The following is a 21,486-nucleotide window of genomic DNA, read 5'->3' as shown; positions in this document are numbered from 1 at the left end:
TATTGAGATTGAATAAAGTGTTAAATCAGTCATCGGGTCGAAGGGCTGTCCGATCGGATGGCCGGTTTGTCGGATGACACGTGTAATGTAAAGTGACAATGGCTGCCCGATCGGATGGCTATCCGATCGGGTTGCCATCCGTTCGGTTGTGATTTGCATGAAAGGGACCAGGATGGCTTGTCCGATCGGATGGTAATCTGACCGGATTACCACTCGATCCGAGTGCGGTTGAACTGGACATTCCAACCGGATGGCTGTCCGATTGGATGGTTGTCCGATCGGGTGGCCATTCGATCAAACTTCCAAGTTTTTGTTTGTTTTCCAAGAGTTTGAGAGCTTCAAGACAAGTGTCACCTGATAGGGTGGCTATCCGATCGGATTGTTGTCCGATCGGGTTGCCGTTCGATTGGGTGACCCTTGTTCTTGTTTGTCAAAAAGTTTCTAAGTTTGAAAATTTATGGTGACGTCTCGGTCCAGACTGAGGCAATCAGTTGCTCATCATTTTACAGACATTCTGATCGGTCGGGAATCACCCCAGTCCGATCCATTTGTCTGTTGGTGACGGGTTTATGCCAGAATCCATCTCGTGATCGTCTAAATCAGTAAACAATCCGTTCCTAAGCCAACTTTAGACCACCGATCGAGTCTACAGTCCGCTCCGGCACGTTTATCACCGAAGTAAATCTGAAAGTTTGACGAAAAGAAGAAGAATAACCCGAGTTTTATATGAAAAGTATAGGTTTAGTTTAGATTTAATGTAAAAAAGTATGAAATACCTTAGATTCGAGCTGAATCTTTCTTAGAATGACATCACATGGCAGTTTGTACAAACCACCATGATGACATCACCCTCAAGAACTCAGATCTGAGAGATTTCATGGTGAAAAGTGTGATTTCAAGTGAGAATCACGTGGAGAATGATGTGTAGAGTGAGAAAGTACAAAGATCTAGCTTGAAACGTACCGAAATTGATGAGAAAATGAAGAAATAGCGGGTGCGCATGTTCTTGGTCGAGCAGAGCTGTCACATCACTGAAAGGTGATGTGACAGGCCTATTTATAGGTGAAGGAGGAAGGAAGGGAAAGGGTGGTTCGGCCTGGGGTGGTCATCCAATCGGACGGCCACTCTGACCAATCCATCTTTCCGCGTTCCCGATTTTGATTCGTTTTACGCGTTAGGTTAGGCGTTGCGTTATGCATAGTTTAGGTAAAGTATCTAGATTACATTACAAACCAGAAGTTTCTAGGTTTCATAGATTCAGCCAGTGACAAGGCTCCAGTCTCTCGTTCAACCAAGGGTTAAGTTTCGCGAGTCTAAGGAGTCAAGCACCCAATCAAGAGTCAAGAATCATCGCTTCTCAAGCTTTAAGGGTCAAGAGTCCAAGTATCAAGTATCAAGCATCATATGAATCAAAAATCAAGTGTCTAGATTTATCATCAAGAGTCAAGCATCTAGATTAAGTATCAAGTCTCATAGTTTAAATGTCAAGAATCAAGCTTCTAGAATAAAGAATCAAGCATCATAGTATCAAGCATCAAATATCAATAGATCCATGCCAAAGTGTCATAAAATCAACTCCATAAACCACAGGGACTAGAATTGACAACTTATTAGAAGTTCAGGGACAGTTCTTGCCAAGGGTCTAAAGTTCAGGGACGCTGGGCATTACAGTCTCCCCTCCTTTAGGAGATTTCGTCCCCAAAATCTTAGAAGAAGACTGTTTGAAGAGGTGCGGGTACTTGGCCTTCATATCACTTTTCAATTCCCAAGTGAATTCGGCGCCACGCTTTCCTTCCCATCGAACTTTAACTATGGGAATTTTGCTACGCCTCAGACGCTTGACAATTTGATCCATGATTTCGACCGGTTTCTCCACAAATTGAGCAGCCTCATTTATTTGAAAGTCTTCAAGAGGAACTTGCAGTCCTTCGTCGGCTAGGCATTTCCGTAGGTTAGATACATGGAACACTGGATGCACGTTGTTTAGCACTTGTGGCAAGTCGAGTTTGTATGCTACCTTGCCAATCCTTTCAAGTATCACGAAAGGACCCACATAGCGAGGAGCAAGCTTTCCCTTCTTCCCAAAACGAACTACTCCCTTCCAGGGAGATACCTTGAGAAGAACTCGGTCACCAATAGCAAATTCCAGAGGCTTCCGCCTATTATCAGCATAGCTTTTTTGTCTGCTCCTTGCCTTGATCAAGTTATCACGGATCTGGAGAATCTTATCTGTTGTCTCTTGAACAATCTCAGGGCCAGTGAACTGCCTTTCCCCAACCTCATGCCAGCTGAGAGGAGATCGGCATTTTCGCCCATATAAAGCTTCGAAAGGAGCCATCTGAATACTGGAATGGTAGCTATTTGTCACGGCCCCCGACCCGGTTTGACCCGTTTCAGGAGCCGCGGAACAGAAATCCCGTGGTATTTAATTTAGGCGACAGCGGAAGTCTTTTAAAACAGGATCTTTCAATATTTAAAACTGCACGTTACATAATTTAGGGATAAAACCCTGTAATTTACAATAAGGTGATTTCACTGGGAAATCTTTATTTTTCAAAACATGTTTCTTTATTTATTTACATTGAGCCACTTCTCTAAGCTGGTAGTGCTCCACGTCACTTTTCTTAGCTCACAACAGATTACCTGAAACATGTTTGAAAAAGGTTTTGTCAGTGGGGAAATACTGAGTGAGTTCATTCAGGTTTTATAAAATGACCCTTAGTTATAAAATTACAGCATAAGAGCGATTACAATGGTTTATATCTTATATTTTTCTGGCGCTCTGTCACAATGGTGACATGTCACAATGGTGACGATGGTTATACCACTATTAGGTCAATGAATCCAAAATAGTGATGATTATCCCTAGTAGGTCAATGAACCTAACTGGGAGAAAATTAGTAATGTGCACAATACCCCACTAGCCAGTGATTCAAGATATCCATGACTTAGTCCCTGTAATTATAACTTTTGAAAATAATTTGGAGTATTGTAAAACAGTTGATAAAAAGAGAATGACTCACATTGCAGATTTAACGAGCAGAGTATAAGCCTACTGATTAGCCTTGATTAACCTAATTTAATTCACAATACACGCAATTGGGGTTAGTAACTAATACAGCAGTTACGTCAATTCACGAGATCAAACCCTCACAACGATTAACAAAGTGTAATACTTAATAATTTAACGGATTCACAACGAATAACAGAGCATAGTCCGAATTTGAACAGCACTCAAATATTCAAGTTGAAATCATGACGAATAACAAAGTATAAGCTCAATTTGAGCAGCACTCAAACAATCGTTGGATAGTTTCAATCGATCGGACGTTGAATCGTAATAGCGATCGAGTTATTACCCTGATTGCAGCAGCGATTCGTGAATCGTGTGTGTTGTTGGACTGTTCCTACGATAACTCAGCGTACGTTTGGAATTTTTACGTCGTTTCAGTGTCAGAATTCAAGTCCCAAGGCCCTCTATTTATACACAAAAATTGCACCTCCCGCTAGTCGCGGAAGAATCCGTGTCGCATGCCGCGTATCGCCTGTGGTGACATTTTTAGGATAGGGTAGGTACGTGTCCAACTAGCTCAGGTGAGTCGACAGTTTCGATAAATTCAATTTAGACAGCGAGTTTTGATGATAATTATCAATTAGGGTTTACCCCCCTGAGTTTTAGGGGCCCTAATCCTGTTTCCGATTGTTCTAAAAATTTTAGGGTTTATGCGGAATTACTTGGGTTCCTCAATTAGGGTTTCCTTAATAGATAACTAACACACTAAGTATTAATTTTAGTGAGAGTTGTTACATCCTCCCCACCTTAAGAAAAATCTCGTACTCGAGATTTATTGGAATAGTTGAGGATACTTTCTCTTCTCTTCTGATTCCCGTTTGCAAGTGTATTAGGGTCCTATCTTTGAATCCCACTTTACTTGAACTAACACTAATCGTTTGGGTTTTGAGAAACTTGATCTTTCTATCTTCTATTTGTAGTGGTTTCTCTACAAATTCAGCTTTTTATTTACCTCTACATCTTGAAGAGGTACTACCAGGGATTCGTCTGATAAACATTTCTTGAGATTGGATATATGAAATACATCATGTATTCCAACTAGTTCTTCTGGTAGTTGTAAACAATAAGCAACGGGTCCTATTCGTTGTATTACTGGAAATGGTTCTACGTACCTTGGACTTAGTTTTTCCTTTCTTACCGAATCTAACAACTCCTTTCCAAGGAGATATTTTTAATAGCATTTTGTCTCCAACTTGAATCTCCAACGGCTTTCGTCTATTATTTGTATAACTCTTCTGGCGATCTCTGGCCGTATTCAGCCTTTCCTTCGTGATACTGAATATCACAGTCGTAGTCACTTAGGATTTTCATCCATCTCCTTTGCCTCATGTTTAATTCTTTTTGCTCAAATATATCTTAAATTCTTATGACCCGTATAGACGGTAAACTTACTTCCATGCAGATAATGTCTCCAAATCTTAAGGGCAAAATTATGGCTACTAATTCTAAGTCATGAGTGGTATAGCTTTCTTCGTGCTTTTTCAATTGCCTTCATGCATACACAATTATCTTTTTGCGTTGCATTATCTAAATCCTAGCTTTGATGTATTACCATATACTTTAAAATCTTCTGTTCCTTCTGGTAAGGCTAGGATTGGGGCATTTGTTAATTTATGCCTTATTATCCTAAAAGCTTCTTCTTGTTTAGGTCCTCATTCAAACTTAACTGTTTTACAGGTTAGCTTAGTTAATGATATAGCTATTTTGGAAAAATCCTTAATAAATCGTCTATAGTATCCGGTTAAACCTACAAAACTCCTAATTTCCATGGTGGATTACGGAATCTTCCATTTGATAATTGCTGCTATCTTATCAGGATTTACGTGAATACCTTCATGATTCCCCAAATGACCTAGAAATTGTACTTCTGGCAGCCAAAATTCACACTTCGAGAATTTGGCGAAAAGCTTCTCTTTTCTTAACAAAGTTAATGAGTGCATGCAAGTGCTGATAATGTTTTTCCTGACTTTTGGCATAAATAAGTATATCGTCGATGAAGACAATTACAAATTTATCAAAATATGGTTTACAGATCCTATTCATTTTGTCCATGAATGTTGCAAGTGCATTTGTTAATCCGAAGGGCATGACTGTAAACTTGTAATGACCATACCTCGTTCTGAAAGCAGTTTTAGGTATGTCTTTCTCTTGTACTTTCAATTGATGATATCCGGAACGTAGGTTTATTTTAGAAAAATATCTAGCTCCTTGAAGTTGATCGAAAAGATCATCAATCCTAGGTAATGGGTATCGATTCTTAATTGTAACCTTATTCAATTTTCTATAATCCATACACATTCTTATCAGACCATCCTTTTTCTTAATAAACAACACTGGTGCCCCCTCCCACGGGGATAAACTAAGTTGTATGAAACCTTTACTTAATAATTTATCTAATTGATTTTTCAGTTTTAATATTTCTGTGGGTGCTAACTGATAAGATGCCTTAGCTTTTGATATAGTTTCTGGAATTAGATGAATCCTAAACTCTACTTCTCTATCAGGTGGTAACCCAGGTAATTTTTTTTTCTGGAAAGATGTCTGGGTATTCTGAGACTACAGATATTTCCTTCAGTTCTTTACCCTTAGTGCTAATGATTACTGAAATCATATAGACTAATCCTTGCTTTCGTTCATAACTAGCAACTTTCATTACTGATATGAATTTCGTGACCTTACGTGGTTTATTTCCTGTAATCATAATTACTTCTCCGGCGGGTGTCTGAATTTCTATAAAGTTCTTATCACAGAGAATTCGAGCATGGTTGGTTACTAACCAATCCATTCCTAACACAACATTAAATTCAGCTAATTTCATAGGTAATGGGGTTGCAGAAATTTATGACTTAAAAGTTCTATTTCTATGTTTTTGCAGAACCTTATTTAACTGAATTCCCATCTGCCGTTTCTACTGTAAAAATTTGCCTAATACTGGTTAAAGGTAAGTTAAGAGTTTGGCAGAATAAAATATTTATAAAACTTTGGTTTGCACCAGAGTCAAATAATACTTTTGTGTAAACGTTGTAAACTAAGAACGTACCGGCTATCACATCTGGAATGAGCTCTGCTTCCTGAGCAGTCAGTTGGAAGGCTCTTACATTCCTTTTTGCTTCTTCTGCAGGTTTAGCTTTATTGTTAGATAGTTTGTTCAGTTTTGGACAATCTGGCCTAAGATGTCCAGCTTCTCCACAGTTATAGCAGACTGAAAATCTCTTCCTCCTGCAGTCTTCTTCTTGATGCCCCGGAATTTTGCAAAAATTGCAATATCCTTTGCATCTTCCAAAATGCTTTCTTTTGCAAGAATCGCAAAATGGGCTAGTGGAAGATTGCCCATTCCCTCCTTTCTTGAAATTGTTATGGTTACCCGGACGGAATCCTTGGGTAATCTTTTGGGCTACTTCCTTCCTTCTATTTTCTTCTCTTGTCCGTACTAGTTCGTCAGTCAGAGTATTGGCTAAATCTACCGCATCATCAATCGTGTGAGGTTTCGCAGCCTTGACGATATTACGGATTTCAGCAATCAATCCCCAAATATAACGGGAAATAAGTACCGGCTCTAGCGAAGCCAGGGTTGGTACTACTCGAGCATACTCAAAGAATGTTGAAGTATACTTTCGACAATCTACATCCACCATCCGGTGGGTTAAAAACTTATTTGTCATTTGTTCCTTTTCATATTCGGGACAGAATTTTCTTTCTACAAAGCTCTTAAATTCTTCCCAGTTCATAGCATACGCCATCCTTCTTCCTTTTGCTTGTAACACCGTATTCCACCATTCTAGCGCTCCTTCTTTGAAAAGGTTTGACGCGTACATGACCTGATCATCCTGAGCACATTTACTTATGACAATTACTGCCTCGGTTTTCTCTAACCAATGCAGTGCCGCAGTCGCTCCTTCATTGCCTGCAAACTCAGATGGTTTACAAGCAAGAAATTCTTTGTAAGTGCAACCAGGCATTGCAGCTTTCATTTTCTTAGAGAGCGGAGCTTGTCGCGGTTCATTATCATGATTAACATGATCATTGCCTCCGTTTACGCTATTACTGAAGTTATCTTCAGAAATACGTTTGCTAGGAACGATTTGTTGAGGTTCTATTGGATTTTTAATAGCAGCAACAATTGCTGGAATAGTATTGGCTATCCCTTGAGCAATTATTGTTGGAATAGTGTTGGCTATTCCTTGAGCAACGATATTTTCTATATCCTGCCTAGTCATATATTGATCCCCCGGTTGTTGCTCAGATTGAGTAACCTCATTAACTGGTTCATTATTCGCGTTCTCCATCTGATAATTAATGTGTGTATATATATATATTATTAGTATCAAATAAATAACAATTATACACAAAATCATACAAATTTCACAATATACATATAGCCAAAACTATCGATTTCTCGATTCCTATTTTTTTTATTTTATAATAGGCATCAATACATATTTTTATCTTACAAAGTTTTATTTGTAGTTATTTTATAGACTGATTTTGACAATTATTATTACACAACCACAGTTCCATAAATCCCCTATCCTTTGTTTAGATGATATTCTAGTAATGGCGTTCCCTCTCATCGTATTTCCAGGAGATCTGTCCCCCAATCTCTTGGATTATATCCCCAGTATCCATTAGTTCTTTGCCAAGGTGGCAGAGTTCAGCCATATTCTCGTTACTCATTGGTGGATTTGGTAAAGGTTCTAGATTGAACTGAGGAAAAAGCTGATAGGGATTGTTTTGTAACTGTATTTCATTAGTCAACCATTCGTCTATTCCGAAAGGTTGCGAGTGGATTGAAGGATTTGGAATAGCTGGTTTTAAGTTCATTGGTAATTGTGTTTCAAGAGAGTGAATAAAAACATTATCATTAACAGGCTTAATAGTATTATGACTTGCCAATATAAAATCTAGCTCTTCCTGAGATGGTAAACTTTCAATTTGTCTAGAACTTTCCCCAATTTCCATTTTCTTAGGTTCTTCTATGTCTGGTATATACCTATTGAAATCTCTGGAAACCTCTATTCTTACTGGATAGAGATTTAAATTCTGAAGGGCGTCAGACAAGTCACTCATGCTGTTTAGCAAAATACACATAATTACTAAGTTAAAATTTATAAAATTTTTTATAGAAATAAATATTATTTCATACTGGGTAACTATCAAAACAACTAAAATTTAAAACACACTAGGTTTTATTTGTTTATTTATTTATTTACTGAATAAGGTTTCTAGACTGTAGATAATAAAGGTACTAAAACTTGGGTCAAATTATTTAAGGATTTGCATTAATCACTACGTTGGCTAGCATATAAAGATCTGCCCATACTGTACACAATTAATCAAATAATAAAACACATAATCACAGAATAGCAATTAATAAAAATTAAGTATTTCCTAAATACTTAATTGGCATAAATCAGTGGCTCGATCAGTGGCTCTGATACCACCTTTTCCTGTCACGGCCCCCGACCCGGTTTGACCCGTTTCAGGAGCCGCGGAACAGAAATCCCGTGGTATTTAATTTAGGCGACAGCGGAAGTCTTTTAAAACAGGATCTTTCAATATTTAAAACTACACGTTACATAATTTAGGGATAAAACCCTGTAATTTACAATAAGGTGATTTCACTGGGAAATCTTTATTTTTCAAAACATGTTTCTTTATTTATTTACATTGAGCCACTTCTCTAAGCTGGTAGTGCTCCACGGCACTTTTCTTAGCTGACAACAGATTACCTGAAACATGTTTGAAAAAGGTTTTGTCAGCGGGGAAATACTGAGTGAGTTCATTCAGGTTTTATAAAATGACCCTTAGTTATAAAATTACAGCATAAGAGCGATTACAATGGTTTATATCTTATATTTTTCTGGCGCTCTGTCACAATGGTGACATGTCACAATGGTGACGATGGTTATACCACTATTAGGTCAATGAACCCAAAAATAGTGATGATTATCCCTAGTAGGTCAATGAACCTAACTGGGAGAAAATTAGTAATGTGCACAATACCCCACTAGCCAGTGATTCAAGATATCCATGACTTAGTCCCTGTAATTATAACTTTTGAAAATAATTTGGAGTATTGTAAAACAGTTGATAAAAAGAGAATGACTCACATTGCAGATTTAACGAGCGGAGTATAAGCCTACTGATTAGCCTTGATTAACCTAATTTAATTCACAATACACGCAATTGGGGTTAGTAACTAATACAGCAGTTACGTCAATTCACGAGATCAAACCCTCACAACGATTAACAAAGTGTAATACTTAATAATTTAACGGATTCACAACGAATAACAGAGCATAGTCCGAATTTGAACAGCACTCAAATATTCAAGTTGAAATCACGACGAATAACAAAGTATAAGCTCAATTTGAGCAGCACTCAAACAATCGTTGGATAGTTTCAATCGATCGGACGTTGAATCGTAATAGCGATCGAGTTATTACCCTGATTGCAGCAGCGATTCGTGAATCGTGTGTGTTGTTGGACTGTTCCTACGATAACTCAGCATACGTTTGGAATTTTTACGTCGTTTCAGTGTCAAAATTCAAGTCCCAAGGCCCTCTATTTATACACAAAAATTGCACCTCCCGCTAGTCGCGGAAGAATCCGTGTCGCGTGCCGCGTATCGCCTGTGGTGACATTTTTAGGGTAGGGTAGGTACGTGTCCAACTAGCTCAGGTGAGTCGACAGTTTCGATAAATTCAATTTAGACAGCGAGTTTTGATGATAATTATCAATTAGGGTTTACCCCCCCTGAGTTTTAGGGGCCCTAATCCTGTTTCCGATTGTTCTAAAAATTTTAGGGTTTATGCGGAATTACTTGGGTTCCTCAATTAGGGTTTCCTTAATAGATAACTAACACACTAAGTGTTAATTTTAGTGAGAGTTATTACACTATTGTTGTACGAGAATTCTATCAATGGTAAATGTACATCCCAGTTACCACCAAAGTCGATGACACAAGAACGAAGCACATCCTCGAGGGTCTGAATAGTACGCTCGGTCTGACCATCCGTCTGAGGATGAAAGGCCGTGCTAAGATTCAAGTGCGTACCCATAGCGGATTCAAACGTTTGCCAAGGACGTGAAGTAAAACGACCATCATGGTCTGAGATTATGTTGAGAGGTACGCCATGACGACTTATTATCTCATCGGTATAGACTCGGGCAAGTTTCTTCACTCTGTAATCTTCACGAATAGGAAGAAAGTGAGCGGGTTTAGTCAGACGATCAATAATCACCCAGATGCTATCGTGACCTTTAGAGGTACGGGGTAGTTTGGTAATAAAGTCCATAGCAATGCTATCCCATTTCCAGCCAAGGATTTTAGGTTGCTCCAAGAGTCCAGAAGGACGCTGGTGTTCAGCTTTTACCTTCGAGCAGGTAAGGCACTTAGACACATAGACAACAATGTCCCTCTTGATGCCAGGCCATCAATAAGTTGTACGCGGATCCTGGTACATCTTGTCAGCACCTGGATGGATAGAGTAACGAGATTTGTGAGCCTCGGTCATAATGAGCTCACGGAGGCTATCGCGATCTGGCACCCAGACGCGATTCAGATAATACTGAAGACCATCGGATTTAGTTTCGAGCTGCTCGATTCTAGCACCGAGCACCTCATCATAGATACTACCTTCATTAGCTGACGTGTACTGCGTTTCACGAATACAAGCATGCAAATCACTAGAGATACGAATAGCCTTGAAATGGGTCTTACAACTAAGGGCATCGGCTACTACGTTCGCCTTGCCAGGATGATAGTGAATTTCGCAGTCGTAATCGTTAAGCAATTCCACCCAACGTCTCTGTCGCATGTTTAGCTCTTTTTGGTCGAAGATATGCTGAAGGCTCCTATGGTCTGTGAAGACCACACACTTAGTACCATAAAGGTAGTGTCGCCAGATCTTCAACGCAAAAATAACCGCACCAAGCTCCAGATCGTGAGTAGTATAGTTTTTCTCATGCACCTTGAGTTGACGAGAGGCATAAGCAATAACCTTGTCCCGCTGCATGAGCACACAACCTAATCCACGGTTCGAGGCATCGCAATATACCACAAAATCGTCATTGCCATCAGGTAGAGTTAACACAGGAGCATTACACAAAAGGTTCTTAAGAGTTTGAAAGGATTCCTCTTGTTCGGGACCCCAAACGAAAGGTTTCTCCTTTTGGGTTAGCGCAGCAAGAGGAACAGCAATTTTTGAAAAATCCGCGATGAATCGGCGGTAATAACCCGCCAACCCTAGAAAAGAACGAATCTCAGATACGGATTTAGGCGTACACCAATTTTTCACTGCCTCAATCTTAGAAGGGTCAACATGAATACCCTGACTACTAACAATATGACCAAGAAACTCCACTTCACTAATCCAAAATTCGCACTTCGAAAATTTAGCATACAGACGTTCACCACCGAAAAGTTCAAGCATAAGACGTAGATGACGAGCATGATCAGTTTTAGACTTAGAATAAATAAGAATGTCATCAATAAAGACTATCACAAAACGATCCAAATAGGGTTTACACACACGGTTCATAAGGTCCATGAACACTGCAGGTGCGTTGGTCAAGCCACAAGGCATGACTACGAACTTGTAGTGCCCATATCGAGTACGAAACGTCGTTTTAGGAATATCATCTTCGAGGACGCGCAGTTGATGATATCCAGAACGTAGGTCAATCTTCGAGAAACACGACGTGCCTTGTAGTTGATCAAATAGGTCATCAATACAGGGTAACGGATAACGGTGCTTAATAGTCAACTTATTAAGTTCACGATAGTTGATACACATACTAAACGAGCCATCCTTCTTCTTGACAAATAAAACAGGAGCACCCCACGGAGAGGTACTTGGACGAATAAAACCCTTATCGAGTAGTTCTTGCAGTTGACTAGATAACTCTTGCATCTCAGAAGGTGCAAGACGGTAAGGAGCCCTGGCGACAGGAGTCGCACCAGGTATGAGATCAATACGAAAATCAACAGATCTGGGCGGGGGAAGACCAGAAAGATCTTCAGGAAAAACATCGGTGAAGTCACACACCACTGGAACGTCGCTTATGTTCTTCCCCTTGCCCCTTTGTTCCACTATGTGGGCCAAGAAGGCAGGGTTCTGTTTACGTAAGCTTCTGCTTGCTTGTGTGCATGACATTAACCTTAGTCCTTTTGAAGGTCGGTCTCCATAGACGATCAAAGTATCACCAGAGGGAAAAGGAAGACGGACAAGTTTCTCGTGACAAACAATCTCGGCATGGTTCTTTCGCAACCAGTCCATGCCAATGATAACATCAAAACTTCCCAACCTCATGGGTATAAGATCAATAGAGAAGACGTGATCGTTAAGAATTAAGGAACAATCACGCAAGATAGAATTTACAAGAATCGACTTACCATTTACGACCTCAACAGAGAATGACTTGGGTAACTTGGAACGTGTACAGTTTATCAAAGATTCAAATTCCACGGACACAAAGCTCTTATCGGCACCAGTATCAAATAGAATCGAAGCATAAAGGTTATTAACAAGGAACATACCATTGACAACGTCATTGTCATTATGAGCCTGATTCGCGTTAAGGTTGAACGCTCGTCCACGAGCGGCTAGCTGCTGGTCCTGGTTCAGCTGAGGACACTGGTTACGGAGGTGGGTAGTATCTCCACACTTGTAGCATGCACGAACAGCATTGACTGGCCTAGGATTCTGTAGAGGAGCTGGAGGTGCTGGTAAAGTTGCCTGAGCTGGGGCTTGCTGAGCTGGTGGTGCAGGATTAGCTTGACGACAGTAGGGAGTCGTGTGACCATAGCGATTACAATTGGTGCACAGACGACATGCAGAAGTAGCAGGATGATGGTAGTTGCAAGTTGCACACTTGGGATGAGGCCCAGTGTATTGCTTCTTAGCTTTGGGGGAAGCAGGGTTAGTAGCAGCAGTAGCAGGACCGGGTTTAGCAGAAGGGTTTGCAGTAGGAGTAATAGCATTACATCCGGAACCCTGGGATTTCCTTTTTTGTTCTTGCTGCCACTAGGTTGCTGGGTCACTTGGTTAGCAGACTTTGAGAGAGCAGGAGTAGCAAACTGCTTATCACGCACATGGTTGTTGTTCAAACTTGCTGCCAAACGATAGACTTCTTCAATAGTTTCCAGTTGAGCTGCTTCAATAGAATCACGCATAGCGGAAGGTAGACCATTAATGTACTTGGTTATCATCCGCTTAGGAGTCGAAACCAAGTGAGGAATGATAAGACTCAGCTGCTTAAAACGGGTAGTATAAGCCAGATTATCATCATCAATTTGCTTCAAGTGCCAAAACTCCTCTTCAAGCTTCAGTTGTTCATGAGGAGGGTAGAACTCGAGCATCATGAGTTCTCGCACCTCAACCCATGGAAGAGCATAGGCTTCTTCATTTGAACAGATGTTTCTCTCATTCGACCACCACTCCAATGCTCTGCCCTGAAACATTCCAGTTGCACTCCTACTTTTCAGATGATCTGGGCACTCATTGTTAATGAAGGTAACTTCGATGCTGTCGAACCACTCGAGCATAGCAGTCACCCCATCACTGCCCGTGAAAGACTTAAGGTTGCAAGAGATGAAATGTTTGTGGTTGAACTTAGTAGGCTTCTGTTTCTCAGCCTTGGAGTCCACCGAGGATGGAGGGGTGTTTGATCCTTGGAGCTCAGAGACGATCTTTGGCATGACTCGAGCAATCTGGTCGGCCATAAACGACATCATCTTTTTCTGAGACTTCTCCCTGGATTTCCTGAGAGTGTCAGATAGCTTTCGGGACGACATCTACAGATCCAACACGAGGATCGTATAAGTCTAGATTACAATTTCCCACAATAAAGGTTACACGCCTGATAGACTAAAGAATCTAGGTTCACACCGCAATCTTACGACCCTCACATGGCACGTTGTACGAAGTTCGGTCAACATGCCAAAACGCTTATATATAGGAAGTACCAGCGGCGTATCCACCACATTTCGGGCACATCGCCTTACCCCGTACTCAGTGTCATGTTACGTGTCGCAATTACCAAACATAACAATTCACTCATCATCATCATCATATACCATAGGTTTCCAGATAGTTCCGCATAGATTACTCAAATAGATCACATAGATTAACTGGACAGATCACCATAGATTAACGTAGATTACCTAATAGGTTAACATAGAACATGCTAGAGTACACATAGTTCATACGTAGATTTCCCTTATGCTACATAAATAGCTTTAGGGTTCTCATAGATTACATAGACTTTCGTAGGTTTCAGGAGTAGAATTTTTCATAGTTTACATAGTCTGCTCACAGATTGCATAGGCTTTCCATAGATTGCATAGACTTTCCACACTGGTCTGCAACACTAATCTCGTATGGCACTTGGTACGAAAGTTGGTGATATGCCGGAAGCACTTATATATAGGAAGTACCAGCGGCGTATCCACCATGCTTCGGGCATGCCACTTCTGTCCCGTACTTCCATGTCATCTTAGTGTCTCATACCACATCAACATATCATACCATTGACAGTCAAGTTTGCCACGTAGATTACACATAGAATAAACTTCGCAAATTTAGTTTGATCTGAGATTAGAGTTAACGTTTTAGGTTGCGAACAACGTGCAAGCTTGCGTAAAAGCATTTATAAATAAACGGAATATTAAGTTCAAAACCTTATAGATAAAACCACTTTCATAAAATCGAGATAACATAAAACAAGATAGGCTTTTAAAACATAGGATTGTTCCGGGTAGAGGAACAATGGCTAACCAAAGTGATTCGAACCCCATTTCGAATTGAGGTATCGCGTCTTGACTTACTTAGACAAATACGTCATCGATGTTAGGCCTACGATATTCGTCCTTTTAGTCATTTCAAGTACTCAATTAATAGGCAGTTACGAGACTTTGGCGAGACATAAGATCATCAAGGAGTGGGACTAGTTATCAAGGTCTGAGTTTCACCTCTATCTTGACAACATCGTACTCTAAATGTTTTTGACTTTCATTCGTAGACAAAGCCGACCTAGAATAATATGGAAATTTCCCCTCAAGGTTCGGATGTCACTCCTATCCTGTGGGCAAATCTTGTGCTAAAATAAACACTGTGTAACAGTGTCTTCATAGTATAAAGTGTATATTATAGCAGCCTTAGGAAAGGCATGTAAGCTTAATAGGAACATGTGCTGTTAGGAAGCAGATACGGTAGAGTGCATAAGTCTTAAACAACAAATAAGAATCAAGTTCCTAAAACTATAGACTAGGGTAAGCATTCCTACTCATCCTAATTCCCTATAGTTATGGCTCTGATACCAATCTATCACACCCCAACCAATGGCGGAAACATCGAGGTGCGAGCACTAAGCGTTCAGATTGCTTATGAGAATTCATAACACTATTTGTTTCAATAGAATTTAGATCAAATTCATCATAATATTGTCTAAAAGCAAACACAACCAACACTAGTATCGAATACAGACCATAACAAATATTGTTCAAATTGTTCAAAGATTCTAAGTTAACTAGGTGACATTTCTAAGCATCTCCTAGCTGAATTCCATGCATCCCAAGCATCCTATCAGCCTGCAACATGTATTAAAATATCAATACAAAAGTATTGGCGAGTATACAAGTTTGATAATAGTGTAATAGATTAAAACAACTCATATCCATAGTGTAAACAATAAACAGTTTCAACCGTGCTAGTGTCGCAGTCCACGCAGTGATAGCCCAAGTATCCCGATGCTTTAGTGTTTACCCAAGACTCAAGGTAAAATAGGATCCTCCTAACAATACCCCCTGAGAATAATGGGAGAGGTGCATCTCCTATAGAGCTACTATTGTTAAGGCGGAACTACACACTCTGGATTATACGTCACATAGCACAAAGAGTCAAGAATCAAGAATCACAAGTTTTACTTAGGACAGAGTATAAGTTTCAAGATTCAAGTTTTAGTTTCATAGAATACATGTTACACCCCAAAGGTTTAAAGTAAAAGGGGATCGAGTATACTCACAGTGATTGCTTAACAATCGCAACTGTTATTGGATCAAATGGAGCTCTTTTAGGATTAGCCTGATTAGATTGCAGTAGGGTAAGAGTCGGGCAACGTATTGAGATTGAATAAAGTGATAAATTAGTCACCGGGTCAAAGGGTTGTCCGATCGGATGGCCGGTCGGTCGGATGACACGTGTAATGTAAAGTGACAATGGCTGCCCGATCGGATGGCTATCCGATCGGGTTGCCATCCGTTCGGTTGTGATTTGCATGAAAGGGACCAGGATGGCTTGTCCGATCAGATGGTAATCCGATCGGATTACCACTCGATCCGAGTGCTGTTGAACTGGACATTCCAACCGGATGGCTGTCCGATCGGGTGGCCATTCGATCAAACTTCCAAGTTTTTGTTTGTTTACCAAGAGTTTGAGAGCTTCAAGACAAGTGTCACCTGATAGATCCATGCCAAAGTGTCATAACATCAACTCCATAAACCACAGGGACTAAAATTGACAACTTATTAGAAGTTCAGGGACAGTTCTTGCCAAGGGTCTAAAGTTCAGGGACGTTGGCGTTACATCTAAATAGTTTTGTCAATATTACATCCAAACCCACTTGTGATTTTAAACCTATCTATTTTTTTTTCAAATTTTGTTGATAATGGGAAAAAGGTTGGATGGATAATTGATTCAGGCAATGTTGTAAAAATCGCGACTAGGCAGCGACTAGTCGGCGATTAATTGCTAGTCGGCCAGTAACTGAGTAATTTTTCGTTAATCAGTCCATTAATCGCTAGTCGGACCTAGTCGGCCTAGTCGGGCCTAGTGGACCTAGTCGGCCAGCCAAAAATCTGCGATTCCGGTAAAAAACCTGTATATTCAGGCCAAAACCTCTAAATTCCGGCCAATTTCCAACCAAACCATGTGAATTCTAACAATTAATCTTGTATACTTAAAAAAAATGAGTTGAGTAAAAGTTAAAGCGTAGCTACTTAAAATATTTACCGATAAAAATGTGTATATGTACACATAAAACCAAAACTTACATATAAAAAACCCGATCCGATTAATCTCGATTAATCACGAGTAATCCCGAGTAGTTGCTAGTCCCCACCTCACCGGCCGACTAGCGACTAGCGAGTTCTCCAACCTTGGATTCAGGTGCTAACCAGCATATGGTTATGACTGATGATTGTCTTATTAATCAGAAGGATGTCACTGAATTCAACATCAAAGTTAAACACCCTAATGGCACAAGTGCTTTGGTAACTAAAATTGGTGATATTAAATTAAGTGACAAAGTCATTCTCTATGATGTGTTCGTTGTTCCCAATTATTGTGTTAACTTAATCTCTGTTCATAAACTTGCTAGAGATTGTAAGCTTACTGTTTCTTTTGATGAACATAACTTTTATATTCAGGATTCTCATCTAAAGAAAGTCCTGGTGACTGGTAATCAGTTTGATGGTCTATACTTCTGTGGTAGTTCTTCTGTTTCGAATAAGGTGTGTAATGCTAGTTGTGATGTTAATCTCTAGCATGCTAGGTTAGGACATCCTGCTCAACCATTTCTGCATGCTTTAAGGAATAAATTAAATATTAAAACTAGCTCTAAGTTAGCACCTTGTGAAACTTGTCATAGGGCTAAACAACATAGGGAACCGTTTCCCTTAAGTGACCACAAATCAAAATTATTAGCTGATCTGGTTCATCTAGACGTTTGGGGTCCCTATAGAGTTCCAGGTAGGGATGGTTTTAGATATTTTCTTACTATTGTGGACGACTTTACTAGAGTTGTGTGGGTATATCTCATGAAGTCAAAGGATGAAGTTTTTTTACTATATTAAAGGCTTTTATAATATGCTAAAAACTCAGTTTAGTAAATCTGTTAAAATATTCAGGAGTGACAACGGAACATAATTCATTAATAAACAAATGAATGATTTCTGCTATGAAAATGGATCTTACATCAAACTTCATGTGTTCATACCCCATAGCAAAATGGGTTCGTTGAAAGAAAACATAGAGATCTATTAAATGTAGCTAGAACCTTACTTTTTTCAAGGAGGTTTTCCTCTCAAATTCTGGTCTGAATGTTTTCTAACTGCTGCTTATCTGATTAACAGGACCCCTTCATCTGTTTTAAATGGGAAGTCTCCGTATGAACTAGTGTTTGGTTTTGCCCCTGTTTAAGTCAACTTAGGGTGGTAGGGTGTCTTTGTTTTAGCACTTTGTTAAATAACTCTGATAAATTTGACATACATGCTGAAAAATGTGTCATGATTGGATATTCAAATGAAAAAAAAGGGGTATACACTTTGGAGTCTTGATCAAAAATTGATGTTTTATTCTAGGGATGTCAGGTTCTATGAAACCGTCAATCCTTTTAAAGAAAAGAAAATATCTGTTGATCTTGATACTTTTTCTGAGGCTAATACCCTAAACTTTTTTGATTTATCTGATTTAAACTACACCCAAAACCCTAACATTGACCAAACTCCTAATGATGAGAATATTCAAACAAGCACCTCATCAGGGCATGGATCTGAGCAGTCTGGAACTGATTCATGTGTTAATTTAGGGATGGCTGATAATCAGCAACCCAGTAATGAAGAATCAGGACCAGACAGATGTCACACCCCCAAAATCCACCATGCGGAGTATCACCGCTTGAAGGCGTGACATGACCAGGATCCAGCCACCAATCATATTAAACAATGCAATTAAGTAAATAAAACCCAACCCAATATAATTGGTGGTCAAAAGAAACCAAACATGTTTAAGTATCAGCGGAAGCATAGTACGTAAAACCAAAACATAAGTTTAATAAGTTCATAGAGTTCAATGTTAAGCATGGGACATAACAGTCCATATCCCATAATGACTTCCTCCTCGTGCAAGCTCCATAAGCATCTAACGACCTGTAAGGCATGTAACAACGAGTCAACAACAAAGTTGAGTGAGTTCACGGTTGGTTGTTTAGTTTTAAGTTGTTTCTGAAAACATGGTTTATCTTTTGCTGGCTTACTTGCCATGGGGGTTACCCCATAGTTGAAAATATGATTATCCAGTTCCTTTATTACCCAAACCATATCCGAAATCAGTGGGGGCTTCCCCATGTGAACCACTAGACCGTTACCATATCGACTATTAACGAAAGTAAGTTGTGCCCTACGTCAATGTCTATCATCATTGACAGTTTGCCATAGTCCATTAGTACACGCCCGTCCGACTGGCACGGTGTGAGGTTTGTTAAACCTAATAGCGCTATTAACTAATGACCCGCTCGCCATTGGCCTCGGCAATTAAGTCGATATTGTGACAACTCGAAATTTAGAACCTTTCGTTGTAACTTGCTTGTACGTTATGTGACTAGTTAAAATGATAACGTGAACCTTTTTATATGATAAGTGCTTTGTTACGTGTGTATTGTATATATGTGTACGTGTTATATGTGAACCGAGAACCCGACACGAAACAACAAGGAACCCGACTCGAGACCATGAGGTCTCGAGTGAATAGTAATCGGTTTTGGACCTTGGGCCGAGAACCTTTGGCCGGTTGGGCCTTTGGGCCGTGAACCCCCACTCGAAACCCACTAAGGGTGCACCATTTGGAACTTGACTATAAATACACCACCCCTAGTTACTTGTTACCACTTTGTTGAACATTAGAACACACACACACTTCTATCTTCTCTCCCACTAGAACTCTAGCACACAAACACATCTCCAAGACTCTCGGATCCACTCGGTTGACACAAGAAACTCTCGGATTTGGACTTGGATCGGCACACACACACACATCACCAACCGGTTAGTATTTTTATGGTTAATTTTGTTGTGTTTGTGCTTGAATGGATGTATGCATGAGATGATGTCTATAGTTAGAGATTACATGATGTTCTTGATGTTTATGATGATTCTAATATGCACCACGTTGATAACCGGTTAACATATATTATATGGCAAGATGTGATATGTTGTGTCTAAATGAAGTTTGAACCACTTATGTTGATGAACATGAAATCGGGTTACATATGTCATGAAATCGGACTTGTATGAAAACCGGGTTATGTGTTATGCTTAGTGTTTTGATGCTTGTTCATAGGGTTGATTGAATAAGTGGTTAAAATGTTATGAACTTGATGAAGATGGGTTTGAATATTTGAAGAACACTTTGAATGATGGTTGAAGATTGAAAACCCTTGTGATTTTGATCCACATTTGACTAATAGCCTGATTAGGAAATATGTTAGTGAATTTCTATTGGTTATTTCCGGATTTGGGCCTGATTATATTGTACCATTAATCTGACCATCTGCATCAACACCTGAACGTGAAAATGACAGCTTACCGACTCGCAATCACCCGTTGCGACTCGCAACCACAGCGTGATGACTCGAGACCACGCGGTTGCGACTCGCAACCATATCAGGACAAGCCGAAACCACAGGTTACGAGTCCGGTTGCGACTCGAGACCTTAGCATGATGAACCGAGACTACGGTTGCGACACCGGTTGCGACTCGCAACCATCCATGATCAACATACAGCATGACTCGAGACCATGCTTGCGAGTCCGGTTGCGACTCGAGACCACACTTTGGGCCTTAGTTAATGGGCCAAACTGATGGGCTTCTGTGTTAACTGCTTTTACGTGTTTGGGCCTAAGTAGTTGGGCTGAACCTGTGAATCGTATGTGCTACTGTTGACTGTTAACTGTTACTGCTAAACGTGCTTGCCAAACGTATTGAACATTTGTGCACTACTTGGTTCGAATCTGATTATACGTGATATCCGTGTTAGGACGTTATTGACTACTTGCGACTTGATTGACTTTCTGTGATTAACTGCCGAGCAAACCAAGGTGAGTTCACACCCTTTACAAAGCATGGGATTCCCTGGGTTGGGAACGGGGTTAAGGAACGTGGTTCCTCGTCTACCTTGGGTAGGACGTCAGTGGTTCAGGAATGTGATTCCTCGTCCGGATGGACGGATAAACGTACTAGACTAAAACTCTATCACGAAGTCCCTCCTTTTTGTATCGACTAATCGCCGGGCCAATGGCGAGCGGGTCATTAGTTAGATAGCGCTATTTAGGTCTGACAAGCCTCACACCGTGCCGCAGAGGACGGGCGTGAACTAATGGATCTGTGGCACGTCAATGATGATAGACATTGATGTTTTCAGGGCACATAAACATGACTACAGTCAGCAATCGATACGGTAACGAGTCTAGTATACACATGGGGTAGCCCCCACGGCCGAAATGCCTGATAACTACATGGGGTAGCCCCCACGGCCGGAGTGCCGGAGTAACTGGGAACGAACTTGTCACGTTTTTTTTTAAACTATGGGGTAACCCCCACGGCAGGATGCCAGATAAAGTAAACTGTTTTCGAAAC

Source organism: Helianthus annuus, chromosome 15, assembly GCF_002127325.2.
Source record: "Helianthus annuus cultivar XRQ/B chromosome 15, HanXRQr2.0-SUNRISE, whole genome shotgun sequence".
NCBI classification, from domain to species: Eukaryota; Viridiplantae; Streptophyta; class Magnoliopsida; order Asterales; family Asteraceae; genus Helianthus; species Helianthus annuus.
This window is presented reverse-complemented; position numbering follows the sequence as displayed.